General features: G+C 38.0%; 1 protein-coding gene across 7 annotated transcripts in view; it reads left to right on the forward strand.

Annotated features, from left to right (window-relative positions):
- Positions 1–23280, forward strand: part of RET (ret proto-oncogene) — a 171184-nt gene that overhangs the window by 59791 nt on the left and 88113 nt on the right. For 4 of the 7 annotated variants that reach the window (XM_064716354.1, XM_064716357.1, XM_064716359.1 and 1 more), the window contains exons 5-6: positions 17446–17516; positions 18673–18870. The gene's annotated coding sequence lies outside the window, so the exon portion shown is untranslated. Of the gene's footprint in view, positions 1–8107; positions 8172–8392; positions 8455–17445; positions 17524–18672; positions 18871–23280 lie in introns of those variants that run through there. The other 3 variants (XM_064716355.1, XM_064716358.1, XM_064716356.1) reach the window with 3 other exon arrangements.

The following is a 23280-nucleotide window of genomic DNA, read 5'->3' on the forward strand; positions in this document are numbered from 1 at the left end:
GTGTTTAAGGATTGGTTTTCTAAGTTTAAGCTTTCGAATATGCTTCATAACGGAGTAGGAAGAGAGGATGGTGATCCAAATGGCATAATGGTCTACAGAGCTCTGAAACTTTCAGAATAAACTTTAGGAGGATGATACAAGAGGAAATGTGAAGGTAGAGTACTATCATGTAACTTGTTCAGTTCTATACTGGTCCTGTTCTATTAGACTGGCTTCTGGAAACCCTTTAATTTTCAGCCTGATTCTGATCATAGGTGTTCATCTCAGGACAGATGCATGACCACTCTTTGCAGGCTTCTGAACACTGTGGCTGCAGGCTGGGAAACTGGGAAGCCCTCTGTAGTCCCTGTGCCCAGCATCTCAGTGGGGAGGGAAGCACCCATCTGTCTCTTCCCCTGCAGCCTAAGCTGTGCCCATGCCCATCAGAACCAGCAAACAGTGCTCTCAGTTAAACAGGGAGAGTTTTCTCTGCCTTTGGTAGTTACTGTTTGGGCAGATGCTCATGAGAATGTTTAATATATTAACCACTATTAATCCTTAGTTCTAAGGCCAGTGAGAAGGGGAGATTTATCCCAGCCTTCTAGTGGTCTTAGCTTGTACTTCACAGGAATTGTTCCTCTTTTTGGAGCACAGTACATAGGCATTTTTCAGATTCCCTTGTCTTCCTCTCCCATCTGATTCATGTTTTCAAGATTACCTTTGCTATTCATGAGAGCTTCATACAATTTTGAGAGAGAATTTTTTAAAAAACAACAAAACAACATAACAAACTCAACTCCAGTAATGTGGAAAGATTTTTACTGTGTTTGGTATGCTTTTGGGTGAGACTTTAAGTCACTGCAAGGGATTCCTATTTGATTCTTCAGCCTTGGCAGGACAGGGAATGACACTCAGACTTGTTTCCTTTGATGAGGCAAGTCCATCGCTCTGCACACTCTCTTTTTTAACCCAAGAGCCTGAAGATGCAGCATAGCACCCTCCTGTTCTCTATGTCACTGTGTCAGACACAGAGAATAAAGGGCAGAGCAAAGTCTGGCAGTTTGCAGCAGGCAGCTCCCCAGGCACTAAATCCACTTGCATGGGCCCATGGCTGAGGTGGTCAGCCTGCTCTGGGAGCTCCACCTTACACACAGCTAGAAATTGTTCCTAAAGCAATTTCTAAGACACTTGTGTTTTCGTTTGGGACATATTGGCTATTTGAAAATATTTTTATTTCATATTTTCCCTTCCTCCTTGATCCCTTTGAAAGGTCTAAAGGTGAATTAAGACTATAAAGCTCTAGCCAGCCAAAAGCAAGTTGTTTTCTGTTTGGGGCGCTGCTTGTCATGAGAAAAATCCAGATTGCTTGTTAGTACTGAAGCTTGAACTTCAGAGGAAACAATTACCCTTGTTAAAAGAACTCTGTTTAATGTACAGTGTATAATGAGAGGACAACAGGGAGGATCATTTCACTACTTAATGAACTACAATTAAACTTTAAGCAAACTTTTGTCCTCATTTTCACCAGTGTAACACAGGCCAGGATTCTCCTATTACTGAACAAAATATGAAAGGTATAGTTCTGCAGCTGCTTTGTTTCTGTGGAAAGTTTCCTGACAGTGAAGCACTGTGCAAGAAGCAGCTGCAGAATCAGGCCCTTTGTACACATGCACTTGTAGTAATCTTTAAAGAAATAGAATGGGACCAGCTATATGGCACTTCAGCTCAAAGAAAAATCCAACGTCTTCCATCTGCTCCCTGATCTTGCAGCTGCATTGAATTATGATGTGCTGTCACATTTATAGGGTGATTTCATCAACTGATTTATTTAATTAATTTAGATTTAACATTGTACAAAGGGTATGTGATAAAGTGGTGTAACTCTTTCCTCAGCTACCACAGCAGCCAAGATTTATTTTGAGTATCCTCTGCCTCACTGTGTCCTCTCTTGTGTTTTTCAAGCTGCAGCCAAGGGAGAGTTCAAAATATCTGGTTGGACCTAAAGCTGTTTAACTAACAGTGCTGCCATGGAGCACAAATGGCAACTAAATGGCAACTTGAATCTTGTGCTGTGATGTTAGAGTTAAAACATGCATATAGTCTCTCCACCAAAAAATATCACCCTGGTGTATCCCCAGTGACTCCAATATGTGCACAATATTTCATGTAGAAGAATGGATGCACCTGGGGCCAGGTGGATCTTTGGGAAGTTAACCATTTCAGGATATGCTACTTTAATACCCTTCTTGGATATAATCTCAAAATGGCTTAGCCTGTACTCTTTTACTTTGTTTCTGTAGAATAATGAAATCTATAGGTGCTAATAGATAATAGCATTATAAATCCACAGTTGTGATTTGGTGCCATGCTGGTTGCAAAATAAGGGACTCTTTCCTGTGATGGTTTCATTAATTCTAGTGCATTTATAGAATGCTACTAAATAATGCAGATATGGGGAAATCAGGGCACAGGTTTTGGCAACAGCTGTATGCAGACTCTGGAAGTCATGATCTCTGTGCTGAAAAACTTTGTATCAAAAAGGTGAGATAATAGAACAGAGGTATTCCTAATTAAATATACTCTGGTATACATTTATATCTGTGTCTGTGTGTGCAGGAGAGTGAGAAACAGGTGTTTAATTACTCTTCTTGGCTGGGTGGACAAGTCTGAGAAACCAGAGGAAGTCACTGTTTCAAAATTTTTTGTCTTAATATTTCTCCAGTGCTCACTTTGAATGAGGGCAAGGGCTATGCTGAGTAAAACCCCAGAAAAATACCAAGAATGGTTTAACTGAGTCAATGCAAAATATCTATATTTCTAGCACTTATTTTGTAGTATTGATCATGCTGCAGTTATGAGCCATAAAAATTCAATTATTCTCATATATAAGAAAAAAAATCAATTATTTTTGGTGGAAGAGAGAGTGAAAACAATCAAAAAGGGACTGGATATTTATTACAATGTATACAGAGAAGTAGTCTGGGCATCTTTTTTGTTCACCTGCTTTATGAAGCCAGAGACTATGGAATTATCTTCTGTGTTTCATTTTCATTTGTCTTGCTTTGTTTTTCATAGTCCTGAAAAATATTCAACCTTTTGCACTGTATTTTGCTGATTGATTTTCCTATAAATGAATATTTGCTAGGAACATAGATTATTTCTATGCAATGAGACCACAGAAATAAAATGGTTTTTTGCTTTTAGCAAAACTGTGAAAGCTCAGTTTAAATGTGTGTGCTTCATCTGAAAAGCTTTTAAGTTCTGTTGGCTGTTCTAATTTCACAATATTGGATAAAATCAGTACAAAGGGAAAAGGATTATTACAGAAACTAGGCTTGTTTCTACAATGCTAGAATTAGGATTGTGACTCTAGAGCTTTAAGCAGCATTCAGCAAATAAAATTAAGGAACACCCCAATAGTTTCTAGTGTTAGATAATCATAAAAGGAATCATCATGTGGTAGTTTGAAAAAAAATGAGTCAAAACAGTATAGGAACTATATCTTAATTTCAGAAATGATCAGAGTAATTAGAAGTTGAGAATGTCATTGAGATAACGACTTAGACTTTTTGGAAGTTTATTAATCAAAAGGTGGAGATGAGAGGGAGAAAACAGCACAGCATGTTCAGTAGTACAGAATCATGAGCTACAAATAAATTACACAGATGATCTATTTTTGTAATAATACCCATTTCTAATTATTTTTTACCTTGTGTCTACAGCTAAAAGTGGGTGTTTGTGTCACAATCAAATCAGATTTGCTTTCTCTGTCAGTATAGTATATCTGAGTTAATAAAATTCTACTTCCCCCTTCCCCCACCTAGAGTTGGTGTAATTTTCCTGTTGCAACAGACCCACGTGTAATATCAGAGTTGGTTCTGTCACTGCTGCACAGATTAACTGCTGTTCTTATTGAGCAATTTGCCTTTTGGTTCTCCAGTCAATACAAACAGCTTGGCATGGATGCTGCTGCCTCCCTCCACTGCTCTCTTTCTTTTCTGTGATTTCTGCAGTGGATATTGCTTGTCATGGACCCATGTCCTGGTTCCTCTCACTGAGGGAATTATTTAGGCTGCCCTAGCTGAATCCATGTAAAATTAAGGATTCCTCTTTGTTAAAGACATATCTACTAAGTGCTTTCAGATCTGAAGCAGCATCATGTGAGTTGGTAGTTAAGGGGAAATATAGTAGAAAATACTGTTCAGCCAGAAATTTTATCTATTATTTTTGAATGAGGTGTTGATTTTTCTGAACGTATCATGTTTGGCAGATTCCGCCAGGGCTGAGTTTAAAATTTTTGTCAGTTTTACTTTTTCCTTTTCTTCTTCCTGTTAATGTTCAGCTTGAAAACTATCACCACTTGCAACCACTTCCAGACTGAGCTGTGGTTTGTCTAGGAAGTGAAAATGAAATTCTTCTCAATCAGAAGTCTGATCTCCATATGGTTTCTCTCAACATTAATAAGAAGCTAACAAAAAATCATCCCCTTTTGTCAAATGCAGAACATTTGACTTTCATATCCACTTTTTAATTAGAGAAACATGTCTGAACCTGGGAGATCAAGCAGTTCACAGACAGCAAGTTAATCCATCACATCTCTAACAAATCCACATGTAAAAATAGTCTCAATGCTATCCCTTGGTCAGTAACAAGCATTGTGTTATTACTTTATTATTAATGTTCTTTTCCCAGTAGTAGTCATCTGAGATGTCTTCATCAAACTGGACATGATCTGGTGAATGATGGGAAATATAATATTGGCCCTAGCCAGCAGAAGAGAGAAGTAGCAAAGAAATATTTTATTTATCTTTACTTACATGAGGCAAAATAATGTTGAGACATTTTGTGAACAAATCAAAGTGTTCTCTGTTAGACGCGTTTACAGATTCAATTTTAAACCACTAGAGAAGCTTATAGAGAAAACTTGTTGAAAGTTTTCTTTATGGAGTCCATTAATTGCTGTTGGATTGGAAAGAACTAATAAATTGCTCCCACTTCAAAAAAGAATATTAGTCTGCTGGGATAGTCTTCTGCTATCCCAGCAGAAGACTAGATCATAGCTAAGAAAAATTTCTAGAATCAGTGCAGTGAATATTAGTGAGAAGCAGAAAATATTTGAAATCACTGCTCATTGATGAGGGTTAGCATCTCATGCAGAAAGGTAGCAGATTAAGACCTTGGTCACAGTAATAACTTCCAAGATGAAGTAAATGACACAATGTGTGCTTACTGTGCAACTTCTTGCCAGACTCCTCTGAAGAGAAGCTAAGATCACTATTTGAGCTCTCTAGTGTGCCTTTTCTAGCAGCACTTTTCTCTTTCCAGACACCATTTTTAAGCATCTTCACCACCCAGGTAGACTCCTTTTTCCCCTCCTAGCCTTTTCCTGTCTCTCATGCTCTTTATGGCTGTCTTCTGACTTCTCCTGCATTTTATGCCCTATATCCTTTCTATTCAGTGTTAGCCTCTGCACTGTGTGATCACAGTTTTGGTCTGCCTTCAAAAATCTCACCTCCTGTTGTCAGGCCTTTTAATTCCCTAGCTGGTTATATATCAATGGTGAAGGGGCCATCATCTTTCCTGGGAAAAGTACACCTTTCATGGTCTGTAGCCATGTGAAATGGTAAAATCCTTCTGTGTGCCTGCCTAGGCTGTAAGCATGCTGCACCTAAGCAAAAGGACTCCAGGCATCACATGAAAAACAAGAAGAATGCAGTGAGTGTTTTGGTCATTTGAAACAGATGAACAGATCATGGGCAAAAACACCCTCTAACCAAAATCAAGAGTAAATGCTGTGAAAATTGTGAACTACATAATGTTGGAAACTCTTAAATATTACAGTTTTGTGGATCTTTCTACTTGTTTGTCAAAAACACCATCACTATGTCTCCAGAGATTTATGTGATCTCTTGTCTCTTTTTACCCTTACTGGCTTTTCTTTGACTTTCATATTTGAGCCTTTGGAAGAGTACATCATAAAATTCATCCCAAATTGCTAATATTTGCTTGGTTTCGCATGAAATGATATGAAACCTCTGCGTTCAGCATAATTTCAACCTGTAATCGTAAATCTGCTCACAGTCAGTCAGCCTAGGATTACAGAGAAAATTTTAAAGAGTCCAAATGGAGGTTTCATAATTGACCTGTCAGCAGGTTTGGGTTTCCTTACAAACAATTTGAACAGTTGTTTTACAGAAGCAGGCATGAGTAAGTGGCTAAAAGATCAATCAGAACTGAGTTGTGCTATCACCAGAAGGAAGATATGAATTTTGTCTACTGATAATGGAACAAAATGGTAGTAATATTCACCACTGGTCTTCTTTTTTGGGCAGAACAAGTCATTTAGTGGTATTCAAGATTAGGATTTTGGCAACTAGACTAAGAACTTGCAGAAAGTTAGCCAAACACAGCACAACCTTACACTGTATAAAGGCCCATGAGAAGGTAATAAATGCGCCATAAGCTATCAAACCATGAGCATCTGTCTGTGAAGCCAAAGAAGACAGCAGGTTAATGTCATGTGTTGAGAACTGCCTCCTACAGAATTAGCAGAAGCCATAAAGGCTGGAGCTCCTCTGTCCAAGCATTCATGGCTTTTTGATCAGTATTGAGAGGAGCAGTAAAGAAAGAATAATTCTAAAGGCTTTTCTCTGTTAAGACCTATGCTGCCTTTTTTTAAAATTAACTTTTTAAGAAAATGACAGGACTGTGAAGGCCAAAATAGCTGATACCGTTTAAAAATGGGGAGATTATTAAAGCCATGAATAGAATTTGAGAAATTGTCATGAAACTGCAGCATTCTTGCAGACATATTGTCCATGCTCAAGATATATGACAGGACTCTAGGCACCTATGTGTAATATATCTTAAATGACTTCCTAGAAAGGTCTTGCTAAAAATACTGCTGTCTGTCTTCATAATTGAATGGCTCTAATATGTGCCTTTTAAAATGCTTATGCCCAGAAATTTTACTAAGGCTACTATAGTTCTAGAAGTTCCTTATATGTGAAAAAAAAAATCAAGTGTTTTAATGTGGTATTGATTATAACATGATATATTAATTCAGTGTCCTTCTGAATTTTTATTTCTTTAGTGAATAAAGGGAATTTAATTTAAGATTTTTCTTTTATACTTTTCATGAAGCACAAGGAAATATGTCTCTTGATTGAGAATTAACTATTCTTAAGACTTGATGAGTGTCTTTGAAATATCTATGTGCTATTTTCCAGTCCTTTACACTAGGTATTTAAGTAAAATATTGGAAGAAGGCATGATGGTTTTAAAGGAGGAGGAAAAATCAATAGGCAGCTACTTAGAGTATTGCAGTATGCAGATAAGCAGCTTTGCTAAGTCTGATCTTTGCACAGCAACATCAATACAACTTGTAGAACAATGAACTTCAATACAAATGCTGTGGAGGGAGAGTGGGGAAATGCCTCTTATAAACAGAGCTGTAAATGGTGTTAATGCATGTTGACAAGAGCCTGCTTGAGTAATTTACTGTGTTCAAATACTTTGCAAAGCAATTCTTAGCAATAACTGCTTCAGAAAAAAGGCATGGAACTGATGTGGCCTATTTGTGTGAAATGCAGCCTTCCACCACTACATAACTGACGTGTGTAGAAAGGCTTCATTTCCACAAGGTGTATTAAGAGAATTGGGATTGTTTTTAAAAATTGGTGTGGAATTTAAATGTTTGTATACGAAAAAAATATTTCACGTAAATATTTCAGTATAAAAGATTTGAAGTATTTTATGAATCATAGCTTCTTAAGTGTATGCCACAAGGATTATATTGGCATGTGTCCTGGATAACTGCATTACACTTATGAGTGGTGAAGGCATGACTAAGTTATTGGTTACACTAAGGAAAGGATGTGGTGAGTGAAGAGTTTTAAGTACCTACTCCTTATGCCTCAAAGAGTAATTCATTGCATACCTGTAGGGGGATAGAATATAAGAAAATAAAGATAGTGTAGAAAGTACTCTTACCCCTAAGGAGTTGCAGCTGGGCCAATTAGCAAAGATCAGGAGCAGGCCTGACTTTAACAGGCCACAGCTGTAACCAGTGAGAAGAAGATGCTATAAAAGAGTGGGGTGGCTGGGTGAGAGGGGAGCTGGAGTCAGTGGCTGCTTTGTGAAGAGGAAAGAGTCAGTGCTCTGAGGAGCTACCCACGAGAAACACCAAGAAGGTATGGAACTTTTGTGATATAGAGACAACAGTATGGAACCGTGCAATAAGATGGCAACACACACCTGGCTATTCATTCAGCTTTCTAAAATGCAGTAGTGACAATGATCTAGCCTTCAGACTTTCCAAGCACTAAGTGAACTGAAGTAATAATTACAGATGTAAAAGACAAATACTTCTGTCAAATTTCTAGGTTTGTTGGGAAGGCTGGCTTCTAGGAAGTTCTTGGGCAACTGTTTGGAGAACTTCAAGTGATCATTTGTCCTCACATCTGTGTCTGGAAGGTATAATTAATGCATTGTAGACTCCTGGTTTCTTATTTCTGAGGAGCATCTCATAGTTTTCTTACTGAGTTTTCCCTGTCTTTTAGTATGTACATAGAGGATTAATACAATCCTGGTGATGGCTGGTTTGAGTTGGTCAAACAAATTGTTAAAATAATCACTGGTCTCTGAACTAGTAGCTAGAAAATTACTTCAGAAAGCTCTTAGAGTCCTCATAGCTGCTGCCTCCTTCTCTGTAACTTGGAGTGCACATTTGTTGTTGGGTGGCAATTAGGTGTGCAATTGTTTTTCCCTGCCCTTGTTTTGTTACTCCACAAGTCCACTGGCAAAATCAGATGACAAATCAACCTCTAGTTAATAATATGAAGAATTAATTTTCAATTAAGGAAATCCTGGACGTTCTGGTAATGTCAATATTTAGTTTTAAAATGCATAGCTAGAAAATCTATGGGAAAATATTATAATTAGGGTTAAAAACCAAACAGTATAAGTATGGGAAACAGTCATCCCAAGAGTATGCACCTTGTTTTTATTCCTAGAGAAGTACATCCCAGCAGAACCTTATGACTGTTAACTAGATGAATTAAAGTGGAAAGAGTAAATATGTTCACTTTTATGAAAATGGAGCTGGTAAATGTTTTTGCTATTTACCTATTTCTACACTTTATAACCATGAATATGACAGTAGTGGGAAAAAGTGGAAGTGAATGTCATTTTAATTAAAAACTTAATGAAAATTGACACTTCATTGCAACATAGGCGATTTCAGCTACTCTCATTTGTAGCTGAAAATGTTCAGATCTGTTTTAATATCTCATTTTTAGATAATTGTAACTTTCTCAAGATTGCATGATTTCATACACTGATCTTGACCCAGAAAAATAACCCAAAACCTTTAGCAAGCAGCCTTCAGTGTACAAAGAAAAAAAAAAAAAAGGCTATGGTGATGTAAGATGCCTGAGATCAGATCCAGGAACACACCTTGGTATCTTTTTCAATCCTTGCAGGTCATTTATTGCATCACCACCTTAGAGGCACTAAAGATTACAGTTTTTCTGGCCTGATGTCTCCCAAATGTCACTCAAAACTTCTTCTGTGTCCAGAGCACTTTTATTATGCAAGCCCCAATTCAAAATGCTGGAGGTTTTAGGTTAGTTTTTGTTTATTTGTTGGGGTGGTTTGTTGTTTCTGTTTAGGTTTTTTTTTTTTAATTTGTTGTTCAGAAAAATTTATCATAAGACCTTTAAACTAACGTGATGGTATTACAAAATGGCCAGCTACAATTTCAGCTCTGTCTTTCCAATACTGTGATACCTCTGAGTCAAACACATTAATCCTACATGACAGGAAGAATCAAACTGTTCTTGTTGCCCTTCTGTCTTTCCTGGATACTTAAAAGTCTATCCAAACTTTAATGCACTGAAATCTTTACTGTTATATTTCTTTTATTGTAAGTGTTTTTAAAATAATGGACTTACCAAGAGGTGAAAGAGCTGGTATGGTTGAGATATGCACTAAAACAGGCAAGATGCTTTCTGCAATGTTTGGTACCCTTTATATCACTTTCTTTTGGGGACCTGAATTACATAATTTAAGAGAATTAAAAAATATTTTAGTATTTCTGCTTCTAGTAAAGTTGTATGAATATTTTTGCTCACGGTGTCTCTGTTAGCATGAAAAATATCTAACTTCTCTTGCCTCAACATAGTTTTTTCAGCTAGCTGCCTATGAGTTTTGGTTTTGCGTCACTGACCTTTGTTACTGGCACAAGTTGAAGCTGACTGTATAATTTTTCCCTAAGGGTGAAGCATTCAGCTCCAAGGAAAATTTCTTAGCCAGTGGGAAAGCCACACAACTCTACTTGCCCAACTGCAGCAATGCTGTGGTACATCTGCTCAAAAATCCACTCCCATGCGTTTTGCAGGTCTTTTCAATGACAATGAACCAAGATATTGCTACTGTGCACTTTGATTGTTTCCTGCACTTTTCTCTCCTGTAGTGGGAGGTGTAAATCTAAATGTGACTTTCAACATTCTCCACTCTGTCTGCTGGGGATTTTTTATTTGTCACATCTCTGCCCTCTGTGACTACAGTGATTTGTTTCTTTTCTGTCCTTCTGAGAGTAACGCTATGTGATGTTGATTTGAAGAACTGGCAGAGAGGCCAGTCGTCCATTTATCTCGGGGAGGACATTGGAACTAAATCATTACTCAGCTGCTGAAGTAAAGGAATTGTGCAGGAGCTGCTCAGCAGGGAGAACTGCAAGCTTGTTCCCAAAACAGTCTGTCTTACTGAAAAGTCACTGCTGTGTGAATGAGGCCCTGTTCATCATCCAAATAAGTGAAAAGACTTTTTTCTGATGCATCTTAAGTGCTTACTAACATGAACCACTCAGAAAATAGGGTGTATATTTCCAAGGGAAATGAGGGATCATTTCTGATCATCATTTTTGCTTAATTCACAATCTCTGGACGCATTTGGAAAAGCTCTACTTCATGGATGTCAATTTGCAGTTTATGAAGCTGTGATGCCAAATGTAGTGTTTCTGCAGTAGGTCATAATTCAACATTCTGAGTACACAGCAGTGTGCTGTTGATGCTCAGCCCCAAGAGAGGAGGTGGGCAAAATATCTGAATCTGATTTCCAGGACTGACTTCAGCAAAGGAAAATGTAAATAAACTGTGAGCTTTTAAATCATTCACAACAAGGGTTGCTTTCCTCTTTATTCCTCTTCTCCTGTATGGGAAATAGGGCTTTTTCTGCATGTTGCTGCATGCCATCCTTTAATGTTTCCACTTCTAAAGACTTTTTCTTCCAGATTTTTCATCTATTAGGTTTGCATATGCAGTATTATTTAATCCCAAGAAAAAGTGGTTGATTTTCATAGTTTTAAGATCTGAATGTTGTCATATTGGGGTGTCTACTTACCTTTTGACTAGGAAATGAAGTTTCCAAAGTTTACATGTTCAGTTCCACTTTCCAAACCTACTGGCTACATCTATCTCAGATGCAGTTATATTTTGAAAAACTACTTCTTCATATGGAGGAGAATAAACAGCAAATAGCCCATGATTTATTTTGCCTCTTGAGCTTCAGTGTTTGAAGATATTTGTTATCTGAGAACAATGACTCAGGTAATGTAACTGGAATTATTAATGAATTATGGATGATTTTAAGCTCTTTTTATTCTGTATTAGTAAGAAAAAAAAAAAGACCAATGAGACCATTAATAAAGCATAAGTTTAATTACCTGAACTTCATGAGGAGCATTCACAGTTAACATATGACAAAAACATTGAAATTGGGGGTTCCAATGTCAGAAGATTACAAATAATGCTTCATAATATATCTCCTCAGAAGTTTGGAAAATGGACATGTAAATATGCTAAACATATTTAAAAGATGTGATGCCAAAGAGTTATGATGAAATGCAAACCCAGTGCACAGGCTTGGTTCACCAGCATTGGCTTTTGTATGTATCAGCAAGCTGAGTCAGATTTTGGAGACATTTAACTTTATGCTTATTGTTTTGAGGGTTGGTTTTGGGAAAAGAGTAACAATTTTCTTTTTAAATGTGGTCTCAGTACTTAAATTTTGTAGGACATAGGACAAGTAATTTTAATTTTACCATCCACATTGTCCTCAGTAGTGTTTTCCATACTGCGTTTGCTAAGCAAGTTCTACCTGTGATAAATGTAAGCAGAGAGGGATGGAAAAATATTCAGAATTTGAAACTTGTTCTGCAATGATTTCTCACCTCATCATCATTATGTTTTTTGAGAACTATCTCTGAAATGGAACTCCCTATAGAGGCAGTCACTTATATGTGTTACTAACTCATGTTACTTGATTTTTGTGATTTTTCCCAAGATAAGAAATTGGGGGAGGAACATTGCTGCTTAAATTTTATTCAAACTAATCAATCAGAACAGAAAATGAAGACATTATTAACATTCAAACTGCATTTTCACATCCCACAGACATGTTTTTTATTATTATGACTGTGTCAGCAGTCAGACTAGACATAGACTCATTGCCAATTAATATAAAAATTCCTTTCTTTGATTTACTAGGAGAGACTGAAGGGACAGAATTGTTTTATTTTAGTTCATGCATTTCCTTTCCCCAGGCTTCACCTGATTGAGGTATTTGCTCTCTGTGGGTCAGTGCATTTAAAAGTTATTAATTACTTCACTTCAATCTATGATACTTAATTAAAGCTTTAAACAAAAATAAATTGGTTATGTTTGGTGAAAATGTTGTCAGTCAGATGGGATTTTAGCACCACAATAGAGCCGATACATTTGTTTTGTTTATAGCGATACTGAATGACCTTGAAGTGTTCATCTGGCCAATGTGGACTCTTTAAGATAAGAACCCAATTTCTTTTCTTCTCTTTACCTGGGTTAGGATTAACAGTCTGCATTATCAAAAGGATATTAGTACATGACAAGCATACAGATATTTCTTCCTTTACTTTGCTTGCTGTCACTTAGAGCCAGCATGAAGCCCCTGTCAGCAGAACTCATGTATTTGACTGCACCTCTGGCTGAACAGAGAAGATGGTAGCTTTAATACTCACCCTCCAAGATCTGTTATTGCATTTCTTAAAGTTTCATTGTGTGACTGACCGAACGATGCTGTTGTTCTGTTGCTCTGAGAGGCAGAATTCTGTAATGAAAAAATTATTAGATTGAAACAGGCATTTCCCTGCATCCTTAGAACAGAGAGCAACCAGATTAAGAGTTAGGTATTAAGCTCTTCCAACCCTCTCTCCTTTGCTGGAATGATTAAAGTCCAGAGGGCTTTGTAGCTGGTATCGTTTAAAACCAGCTGGGCAAGTAAAGCATTTTCAACACGCCACAAAATATTCTGCCCTTTTCTAGACATCAGGGATAGCTACTCTGCGATTTCTATAATTTTCACTTGCCAGCCAGGACTAGGAACACATGTTCTTTCTGTAATAAAAATAGAAACATTTTAGTAAATAACTCTATAAACGACATTTTTATCCCAAATTCCACATTTAGGCATACATACCATGATGTCCTAGTTTTCATCCAGCTGTTTCTCTAAGGTTAATTCTCCGTGAACAGAACTTACTTTTGATATCCTAGAGAGACTTTTATACCTTTTGAATAACATAGATGCTGTTTTCTTTGGAATAACTACTATGGTCTTGTGAGGTGCTTCCTCCCATTATCCTCCCTTCTGTAGTACAAATGCACTCCTTTAAAGGCAGCATATGAACCAAAGTTTTCTCCTGCTTATATAAAACAAAATGTTAAAAATGAATTTTAAAAAGGTCAATGTTTGGGCTATGAGTGCCAATCTGATATAGATGTTACTCAAAACTGAACACAGGCAAATGCCCTTTTGGCCAAGATCAAATTTAGCTCTGGTTTAATATCTGATTTATCTCACATTTAGCATTTTCTAGGTTAAACTTTAAAAAAATGGTATGAAATTTTCAGTACCTTTTTTTGTTCTGTGTACTTTTGAAGTTCTGGGAACCGGCTTTTGAGATATATTTATGAGTATGTATTCACTGTAAGTTGAAAACTCTTACAACCCCAACATTCACTAGTCTGTAAACAACTGCATGGTATCACAGCTTGCTATCCTGCTGATCCTGAAAGACAAACCTTCTCCTTATACCCTGATATTTTCTGTGTGTATGATCTTGACACTGGGAACACTCTGGAGGTTCACATTGTCAATATGTACCTTGCTGTTGGAAAATGCTGTCTCTGGGCTCCCGGGACTGCTAATGCTCAGGAAGCAGGCTGAGCTGAAGCACTCACAGGCACAGAGGAAATACAAGGCAAGGAGCTGAAAGAGGAAATGGAGAGACAGAAAATGCATGAAAATATTACCCTCCAAGTCATATATTTATGTCATGTGGAGCCTTTTCTGCACAGATTTGGCAGGCCCTTTAGTGGAACCTATAGTTCTCTGGCAGGAGGAGAGGCATAATGTCAATTTGAACCAGTTTAGTGGAGCATGAGAACCAGTTTAGTGGAGCATGAGTTTGCAGTCTACCTGAAAGGCTAGCCATGGATATACAAGCAGAAATTCTTGTTTATATTCCCATTGCGTAAGAGAGATTTTCATAGAGATTTTATTGCATTCAGCAGAGATTCCTAACACAGGAAAGTCTTGCACAAGGTATGCAAGTCCATGGCTTCATTGTGTACCTGGCTGAGTTACTGAATATTAAATATTGTGTGTCTGTGGAAGCACTGAGAAAAGATGCACAGAGACACATAAACCTAGGTATGTATTTTTTGCGTCTGCAGATTTTTCTTTGGTGTTGAGAATATAGTCTGCTTTATTTTTTCAGAAAATATAGGAAGTTGGCAAATAATATAAGCACCATACACTAAGGAAAAGCAGACAGTATGCAGCCAATCCAGAAAAATTAAACTCCTGACTGTGAGAACTTTTAAAAATTGTGAGATATTTGTTCAGCCTGTGCAAAACAGATCAATAAATTGAAAAGATATTGCTCAGCAAAAGCTTGATCAGTTCAGGTTTGGAATTATCTTTGACTCAGTAATTACATCACTCTGGATCCTTTCTACGTGTCACATCCTCTGACAATTACTTTATATCCCTTAGTGTCACAACATCATATCTTAAATTAGTTGATAATGACTTTGCGAGGGTCATATCTTGCATTTTGTAACCTGTTTCCTATTTTGCTTCTCTAGGGTGGACCTCATGGTACTGTGTAATGTTAATAAATTCCCTTCAAATTTAGAATCTCGACCTGTTTGATTCATAACAGTGGCATCTGGGTGTTTATGAATGTCATAACCCAAGTGACATGTAACAGGGAAACGTAGTGAGGCTGTAAAGAATTTGGTTTCATTAAATATCTTAGATATCACTGAGACTTTTTATTATTTGATTCAAGACCTTCAGATGGCCTAATTTAAAATTTACATAGGTAAATTTTATTAGTCATATTCATTTTCCCCATGCAGTCAATGCTTTACCTTTCCATGACTCTCAAACCAGGGAAGCAGTAATCAGTTTGTGAAGAATAATATACTCAGCATATCTGAGAGAGTCACATGCAGAGGGCCTCAGTTATTTTAAGCCTGTACTTTTTCCCTAGAAGAAGTAGACCGGCTGTGAGGAAGTTGTTTGTTATGGGAAGTGGATGCCAGTGGACAGCAATGTGGGTAAAGGTGTTGGCAGAGCAGGATGGCCAGGTATTGTCTCCATTCCCAGGGTGCAGGAGCAGCACTGCTGCTGCCCAAAGGCTCAGGTGAACACTCTGGTGTTGCCCATGTTCTGGCTGCTTGCTTTACAAATCCCACTGCGCTGACAGAGGGGTCAGTCCTCTGAAGGTGCTGACATATGATAGGGGCTGCTGACATTACCAGTGCTCCCCTAACAGAAGGCAATATGTGGGTGTGAAGTGGGCTTAGGGAACATAAGCTCTGTACAAACACCGTGCTCTTTCTGCAGGTTAATCAGGTCTTTAATAAAAGACCATGAAAATGTCAGCAGTCTGAACAAATAAACCAGAATTGTAACTGAGTGTTCATTCAAACAAAGAAATAGAAACCCTTTTTTTATTAATGTTCTTCGCACAGAGAGAAAATGGGTTGGAATTCTACTTAGAAAATGTATATTTTAGAAATATTAGCTAAAAATTTCATAAAAAAACTGAATATACATTACACTTTAATCTTAAAGAGATGATCACCCTTTAGGCCTGCAGTGCTTATTTTGTAATGAAAAAAGTTTCTTGATAAACAGATTAAATAAATAGAAGAATTAAATAATTAAGCAACCCTCAGTATAGGATTAATTGAGAGATGATAATGACAGGAGAGAAAAGATGATAATTTTTTGTATAAAGCAAAAGGCCAATCATTTATGCTTCTAGGCAGAAATATAAAATGCTCTTTAGTCAACCTTTTCTTGCAGGTAGTGGTTAAATACAGTTATTCAAAATAAATTTTTCTGAATATTGGATGATGAGACTGAATGTTGAGTGGTCCTAAAAGATGCCACTATTGTATCCTGAGTTCTGTATTCGATATAACTAATTATCTTTCCAGTTAGTCTAATACCTGTGATACTAAAGGGCTGGGGGAGGTTTATGTGTGTTGGTTTTTTGTGAAGGTTATTTTTTAAATCATATGAAAACTACCTGACAAGCCAGTTTGTTTGCTTGCTCTTCTTATAACACTTCTCTCATTATTTTTAAAATACAGTAGTAAATTTTCTTTGGGCTTGCTTACCTGTAAAATAAGGTTACTATACTGACATATGTCCTAATCACTGGAAAGTAGGTTGAAAGACAGGAAAGCTATGGACTTTGTACACTGCAGATAGGCGGAAATACAGTGGGTAAAGCAAGATGGTTTAAATTGCAGCCAGGGACATTTACATTTAGGGTAAGGAAAAACATCTACTCTTTAATATGGAGGAGATGAAGCACTGGTACAGAAAGCCTAGCCAAACCTTGTAATTTTTCTTTTTTTCAAGAACTGGTAAGACAAATATTAGGAATGACAGTCATGTCTGATCTTTCTCTGGAACTGGGGATCAACTGTGTAACCTTTGTAGAAGAATGAGTGTGGAAGGAATCATGCATCACCTATCTAAAAAGACTGATGAGGAAGTCAGTATGCACTTCATCATTTTTTACTGTATGAAATGGTTTCTGCCTTGTTTTTTTTCTTTCTTTTCATTGTTTCCAGATGAAATGGAACAGGGTTTCCTAGACTCTATCGTTCTATGGATGTCAAAGTTGATCATACCGGCATAACCATGACCACATCTTCTGGATTCTCCCTGTGCTCTTAGATTTGCCTCTATTTGTATTTTTCAGCTGGAGATAAGGTTAAAAAGAAGATTTATACTTAGTAATGCAAGGTTAAGTCTAACTGACATCTTGTTTTGGCAAGGCTTCTCCTCTTACATACGCTCAGCTCTAAGCTCTGGGGTTTTTTGTGTTTTTTGACACAGGTGTGGTGTAGTGCCATCGTGTGGATTCAGGATGGGTGGAGGCAGAAAACTGGCTTGAAGGACAAAAGCAGGTGAGGGGTGAGTGTGCAGGTACTTTGAATCCCCACAGCCAAAGAAACAGCAGTGTTATTCTAAACTACCAGGTTCTGAATAGCCAGTCTTCCAATATTTCTTGAACAATGAGCATAATTCCATCTAGTAAACTGTGAAAGTAATAAAAATATATAATTGTAATCCACAATTTGTCACAAGCAAAACTAGATGAAGAAGAATTCTTTGTAAATGCTCTTCTCCTTTCCAAAATGACTTTTGTTGCATATATATCATGCTTATTGCATGATCAGTGTAGGTTGGTATACTTGCAAAAAAGTTTTGTTCTTTGCATGATAGGCTCCTAACTAAGCTCAGCAGCATAAATAGTGTTGAATATGCCAGGACAGTGGAGTCCAGAATGGGACAGAACAAAGAGATAGAACAGGTGTAATGGAGACTATCAGCTGCTTTTTACATGGAAACAACTAAGTCTGGAATGGGGCTTTGCAAATAGTTCCCCAAACTGTACCATATTTTGCAGAATATGTTAAAGAAAAAGACATAGAAGACATCACCAAGTGGTATGTGAATTAACATATAATGTGATACGTTGTGTTGTAATTGCCCATGGAAGACAAATGCTTTATTTTTTTGCCATGTAGAAAATAGCAAGGCATACTTTGAAACTTTGTAATGAGTTAAAATAACAGTCTGTAATTCGTGCACCAACAGCTTAAAACCCTTTAATGCCTACATGGTTAGATGGGTAAGCTGCTGTTGGGTAGCTGATTCAGCTTGCTGAGTTTGGACCAAAGCATAAGAAAGTTTTCATCATCATTAGTCTTTGCAGAAAGGTGTTTGAGTCTAACAGAGTTCCTGTTGGGTGCTGTCACTTATTATCCAGACATTAATGTTGATAGCTTTGCCAGTGTGTTTATGAGAAAGGCCAAAATCTGAAGAGGCACAGACTAAACTAAGTCCTTCCTTCCTTCCTTGTTATGGCCTTGATACTGATACTGTACATGAATAGGAAACCTACTATTACCTCTGCAGTGCCTGTCTTATGGATTAATAGCAGAATTTAGCCTCCCTGCATGTTAACATGCACTACTCTCTCAGCAGCAATAAATTCACACAAAGGTACCAGCAGTTCACCAAAAACATTGAGTCCTGTGCTCTTTTGTTTCACCTCAGGTGCACTATGCCTGAGATTTCATATGAGTGAGTCTGCTTGATGACTGGTACAAGAGAGAAGCCACATTACTGCTTTAATTACTTATAATGAAGGATCACGGGATGGTGATGTCATCATCTTAAGGCTGGCTATGTCTAAGTGCACTTCCAGGAAGAGGAAAGTTGAATGATGATTTATGTACCTTGGAAAAAATTCAGGTAAAAACCACTTCAAGAATGTTAATTATTTGAGGTCATTTTCTATTATATAGGATCTGTTCTTTAGAATTTCTTCCAGGTTAATAGTGTTCAGCCTGAGCTGGTTTCACAAGAAAAAGCATCAACTGTGTGGGGGGAGGGAAGAGAAAGAGACAAAGGGTGTGATTTATCGATGTGCACTTTGCTATTTGTGACTAACAAAGAGATGGTTCACAAATGTCTCAGACTCAAAGCTGTGATCTGTCAGAACTGCTGAGCTGGGGAAATACTACCACTAAGTAAAAATAGATTGGTCAGCAGTTGCAGACTTATCTGTAAGCAGGTCATCCCACACTATCTGCATGTGCAGGGGGCAGACCATTTTGCTGGGTTAGGAGTAAGCTAACTTTGTTGCTGTGTTGTGCTTACCAATTAATGGTTTTAATTAGTTACATCATTGACTAATAAAAACCCTCCCTGATTAATTGATTTTTTTTCCTGATCTGGCTTACACTTGCTGTATTACGAGGTGATTTTTCATTTGAAATAAATATTATCAAAGTGCAGAAGGTTTTTGTCACTTCTGAGGGAGTGGAGGAGTAAAAGTGTGCAGAGGCAAAGGAATACTGACATCTGTCTGGAAAAAAGATCTTAAAGGTACTACTGATCAGTGCTAGTCTGATAAAAAATATTTGAAGGCTCTGTGAAATAGTTGTGAGGGTCTCCACATTTTTTTGAAGTCTACTGCCACTTGCAGAAAAGCAACCTTTTTAAATGATGAAAGGGATTTGGTTTAATATTACAAATATTTTAACACTTCTCATATGCTTTGTGATAATGTTGATTGCATAATTTGTAAACACTCTTATATTTACTAAACAATAAATCTAATGCTTATTTAGTTTTCTTAACACCTCAACTCCAATACAGTTTTATATATATATATGTGTGTGTATATATGTATATACACATATATATATATATAAACATCATAGAATTAGAGACTGTTATCAATTGGAAGGAACCCACTCTTGGCCCTACACAGAACCATCCCTAAGAGTCACACCATGTGCCTGAGAGCATCACCCAAATGCTACTTGAACTCTTGAAAAAGCAAACTATTATCATGGGTAGTTATGTGCATATAAATTTGTTCATCATAAGCCTGAGGCATGCTTTGCTGTGGTTAGCAGATCCCATCACAGTAAACAAGTGCTGGCATTGACCTGGCTCATGAGATTCTAATCCATACATGTATGTCATTATAGCTATAGTTAGTGTCTCTGGAGTGGTAAATACACTGTATGTGTCACAGGAATGAGCTTGTAGAATGTCTGGAAACACTGGAAGAGCATCCTGACTAAGCTGACCAAGACTTGCAGGGAAAATGGACTGAGTTGGATAGTACATGTTGGGTTGTAGGACTTTGGAATGCTAGGCTGGAAAGTGTGAGCCTTGTATAGGAGTCTTAGCAAAGGAATTTCTCCTGGCACATGGACCAGGATCTAGTTTTATTTTTCTTCATCTCAGTGGCTTTATATTGTTCTAGCATTTAATAACTTTATGTTCCAGTGTCAGTCATTGACCATGTTGGCTGTTTCCCTTGATTGAGAAAATGTTCCTGCTTGCTTGTCTTGAGAAAAAAAAATGTATTAGACTAGTGACCCAGAGCACCAACGGAGTAATGTGACTGCAGTTCTCCAATGACTATTGTGGGTTCATCTGCAGGCCCAGAAATCTGACTAACACCTGCAGGATCAGAGTGAATTACACATTTATGATTTTCAGAGAATAGAGATTTAATAAGAAAACATCAAACTGACTGAAGATGTAGCAGCCTGTTAACTGATTGTGAACCAGGTCATGCAGTGGGTGTTTAGTGGTGGCTGTGCATTGCAGGGAATGAGGAATGTACACAGCTAAGCTTACCTGGGGCTCCCTGCCAGCTTCCAGCAGACAGGTAAAACTTTCCTTTGTCTCCTCCTGCCTGTCAGGTACTGTGGTCTTGGTGTGTATGTACTGTCTCTGAACCCTGTTCCCAGCTAGTGACTCTGGACAGCTCACTTTGTATCACAGACCACCTCTGGGGTCTCTAATTGCAAATGTGTTTTTCAATGACTCCCTTTTGAGATGAATAATAATAATGATAATGGAGAGCATATGGTTAATGTTCATGCAACACTAAGAGAAACAGATATGAGTTATTTCCATGAACAACTCTGTATTTTTATTACAGAAATATAAATTACAAGCTTATTTTGCACTGGAGCAACAAAAGCAAACTATGTTCTTCTAATACTAGCAGTGAACTTTTTTTCTGGCATCTAGACAGAAAGTAGTTGAAGCGCTTTTGCTGCAGCAGCGATGCAAATAAGAAATACTCCATGCCTGCTAAGATATCATAGCTCTGCTTTTGGGTACCTGATGGTTTAAATGTCTATTGTTAGCCAAAGGTTTTTGAGCCAGTAGCTAATGAATTGCTTTCTGCAAAAGGAGAGCATTACAGTAATTCTAATACGTGTGCAGTATTTCCAGCTCTGAGTCGTTGCTAAGCTTTAGATCACCCTTATGCAAAAACAGTGAAGCAGGTGATGTGCGAAAGGGAGAACTGTCTCTGCCAGACCCTGTGCTTCACAGCGAGTCCACTCACACTGGAGACACTGAGCAGCTGCCTCAGCCAGGCTCTGAGCTAACTGGCTGGTGACAAAATCACTGGGTTTATTCACTGGAGCCCAGTGGAGCTGATGAAACCCTCTCCTACTAGCTGTGGAGTCAGCATTTTTACACTGTGCAAGGGGAAAAGCGTTGAACAGGAGGCACTTTCTATTTGGGGAGAACATTTACTCTGTTGTCTTTACCTCCAAACACGGTCAAGAGTCCTGTCCCAAATGTTGCAAGCTCTGACACCTGGGACTGGCTTTAGATGCTGACTAAGGAGATTGCAGGCTGAGCCATATGTGAGCTGCTTGCTGATTTGTACTGGGTCATGGATGGCAGCAAAGTAACTTTCCCAGGTTCATTGCCCAGCTTGGAGCAACAAGACCACTTCTGTGGGCTCTATTAACAGCAGCTCTGGGCCCCTCAGTCTGCCGCTCTGCTCTGTCACTTGTAGCCAGTCTGTAGCAACCAGTACTAAAGGATAGAAATAATGTGGGCTGGGGACCCTAATTTCCTCAGGAAGCAGATCCTGGTGAGCCCTATGCAAGTAAGACATCTAAAGTCAATCCTGACATTTCACTCAGCATTTGTGCTGGAAAGGTGGCTGTTGGACAGGACACTGACAAGGACTGAGCTTGTCCTGCCCTGAGGGTGTTCTCCTGAGGAGCATTCACTGCTCCCATGCAGTGATGCATGTCCTTAGTCTGGTTCCCTTCTCTGTGCCTCATGCAAGCCCTTGTGCTTTTATGTCTGTATTACACAGTCTTCAGGGAAGCACTTGAACACTTGGTTGCAAAAGACTCACACACAGACAGAGAAATTACACAGAGAGGTACAAGATGTAGACAAGAAGAATGTGAACCTCAAAGTTCAGGGAGGAAGTTGGAAGTACAAACAAAAAAAGTTCAGAGGACAAATCTTTAGTGTGATCTCATAGTGGAGATGTTTTGAATTCCAACTCATGTAGGATTGTGTAGTGACATTAAGTCACCCTGCTTAAGTTCTGAGTCATCTTTATGAAGTCACTGCAGGTTTCTTATGGCAATAATCAATAAAAACTTCTTTAAAGTCTTATTTCAAGCATTTTCTGGAGGGAAAACTATTTTCAGTAGTTCTCTCTCATGGGTAATGACAGGAAGTTTGAAGAGGATAGGTGTATTGCTTACACAGGTACAATGGCATTTCAGGATGTATTTAAAAAGACTGGATTAGATTCACAATGAGTGCACAGAGCAAATTAACTTTGTCTGAAAACATCCAGCAAAAATAGTTTGACCAATAGTGAAGAGCAAGACTCCTATGCTAACAGCCACAAATTTGGGATCTGTGGGACACTTGGGTAAGGTTAAATCTTTGACATCCAAATGGAATATGTTGAAGGCAGTAGGTGCTTTAAGGTTACTTCTGGGTTGTGATTTGAGGTTCTTTGTTTAATAGCTTAGAAGAAGCTATTACTCTTAACTTCAGGCTATGATAATGTGGTTCCAGTTGGTTTGTGCTAGAGCCTTCTGTCATTCTGTGTCTATTTAAACTTCAAGTTCCCAGTGACTTGGAAATCAGTTCTGACAGAGCAGGCATTCTTGTTTGCAGTCTTCTACAGAACAAGATGTCAGCAGGTGACAACCAGTGTTTCCTTAATATAGTTAACAAGGTTCAAAGGACCTAATCCATGGCCCTTTCTTGTGAATGTCTTACTATTCTGACACTGTTTCCCACTAGCACCTTAGGCAGTGGGTATTGAGGACTGTCAGCTTAACGTCTGACATTATACTT

This window comes from Zonotrichia leucophrys, chromosome 6 (genome assembly GCF_028769735.1).
Source record: "Zonotrichia leucophrys gambelii isolate GWCS_2022_RI chromosome 6, RI_Zleu_2.0, whole genome shotgun sequence".
In the NCBI taxonomy this organism is placed as follows: domain Eukaryota; kingdom Metazoa; phylum Chordata; class Aves; order Passeriformes; family Passerellidae; genus Zonotrichia; species Zonotrichia leucophrys.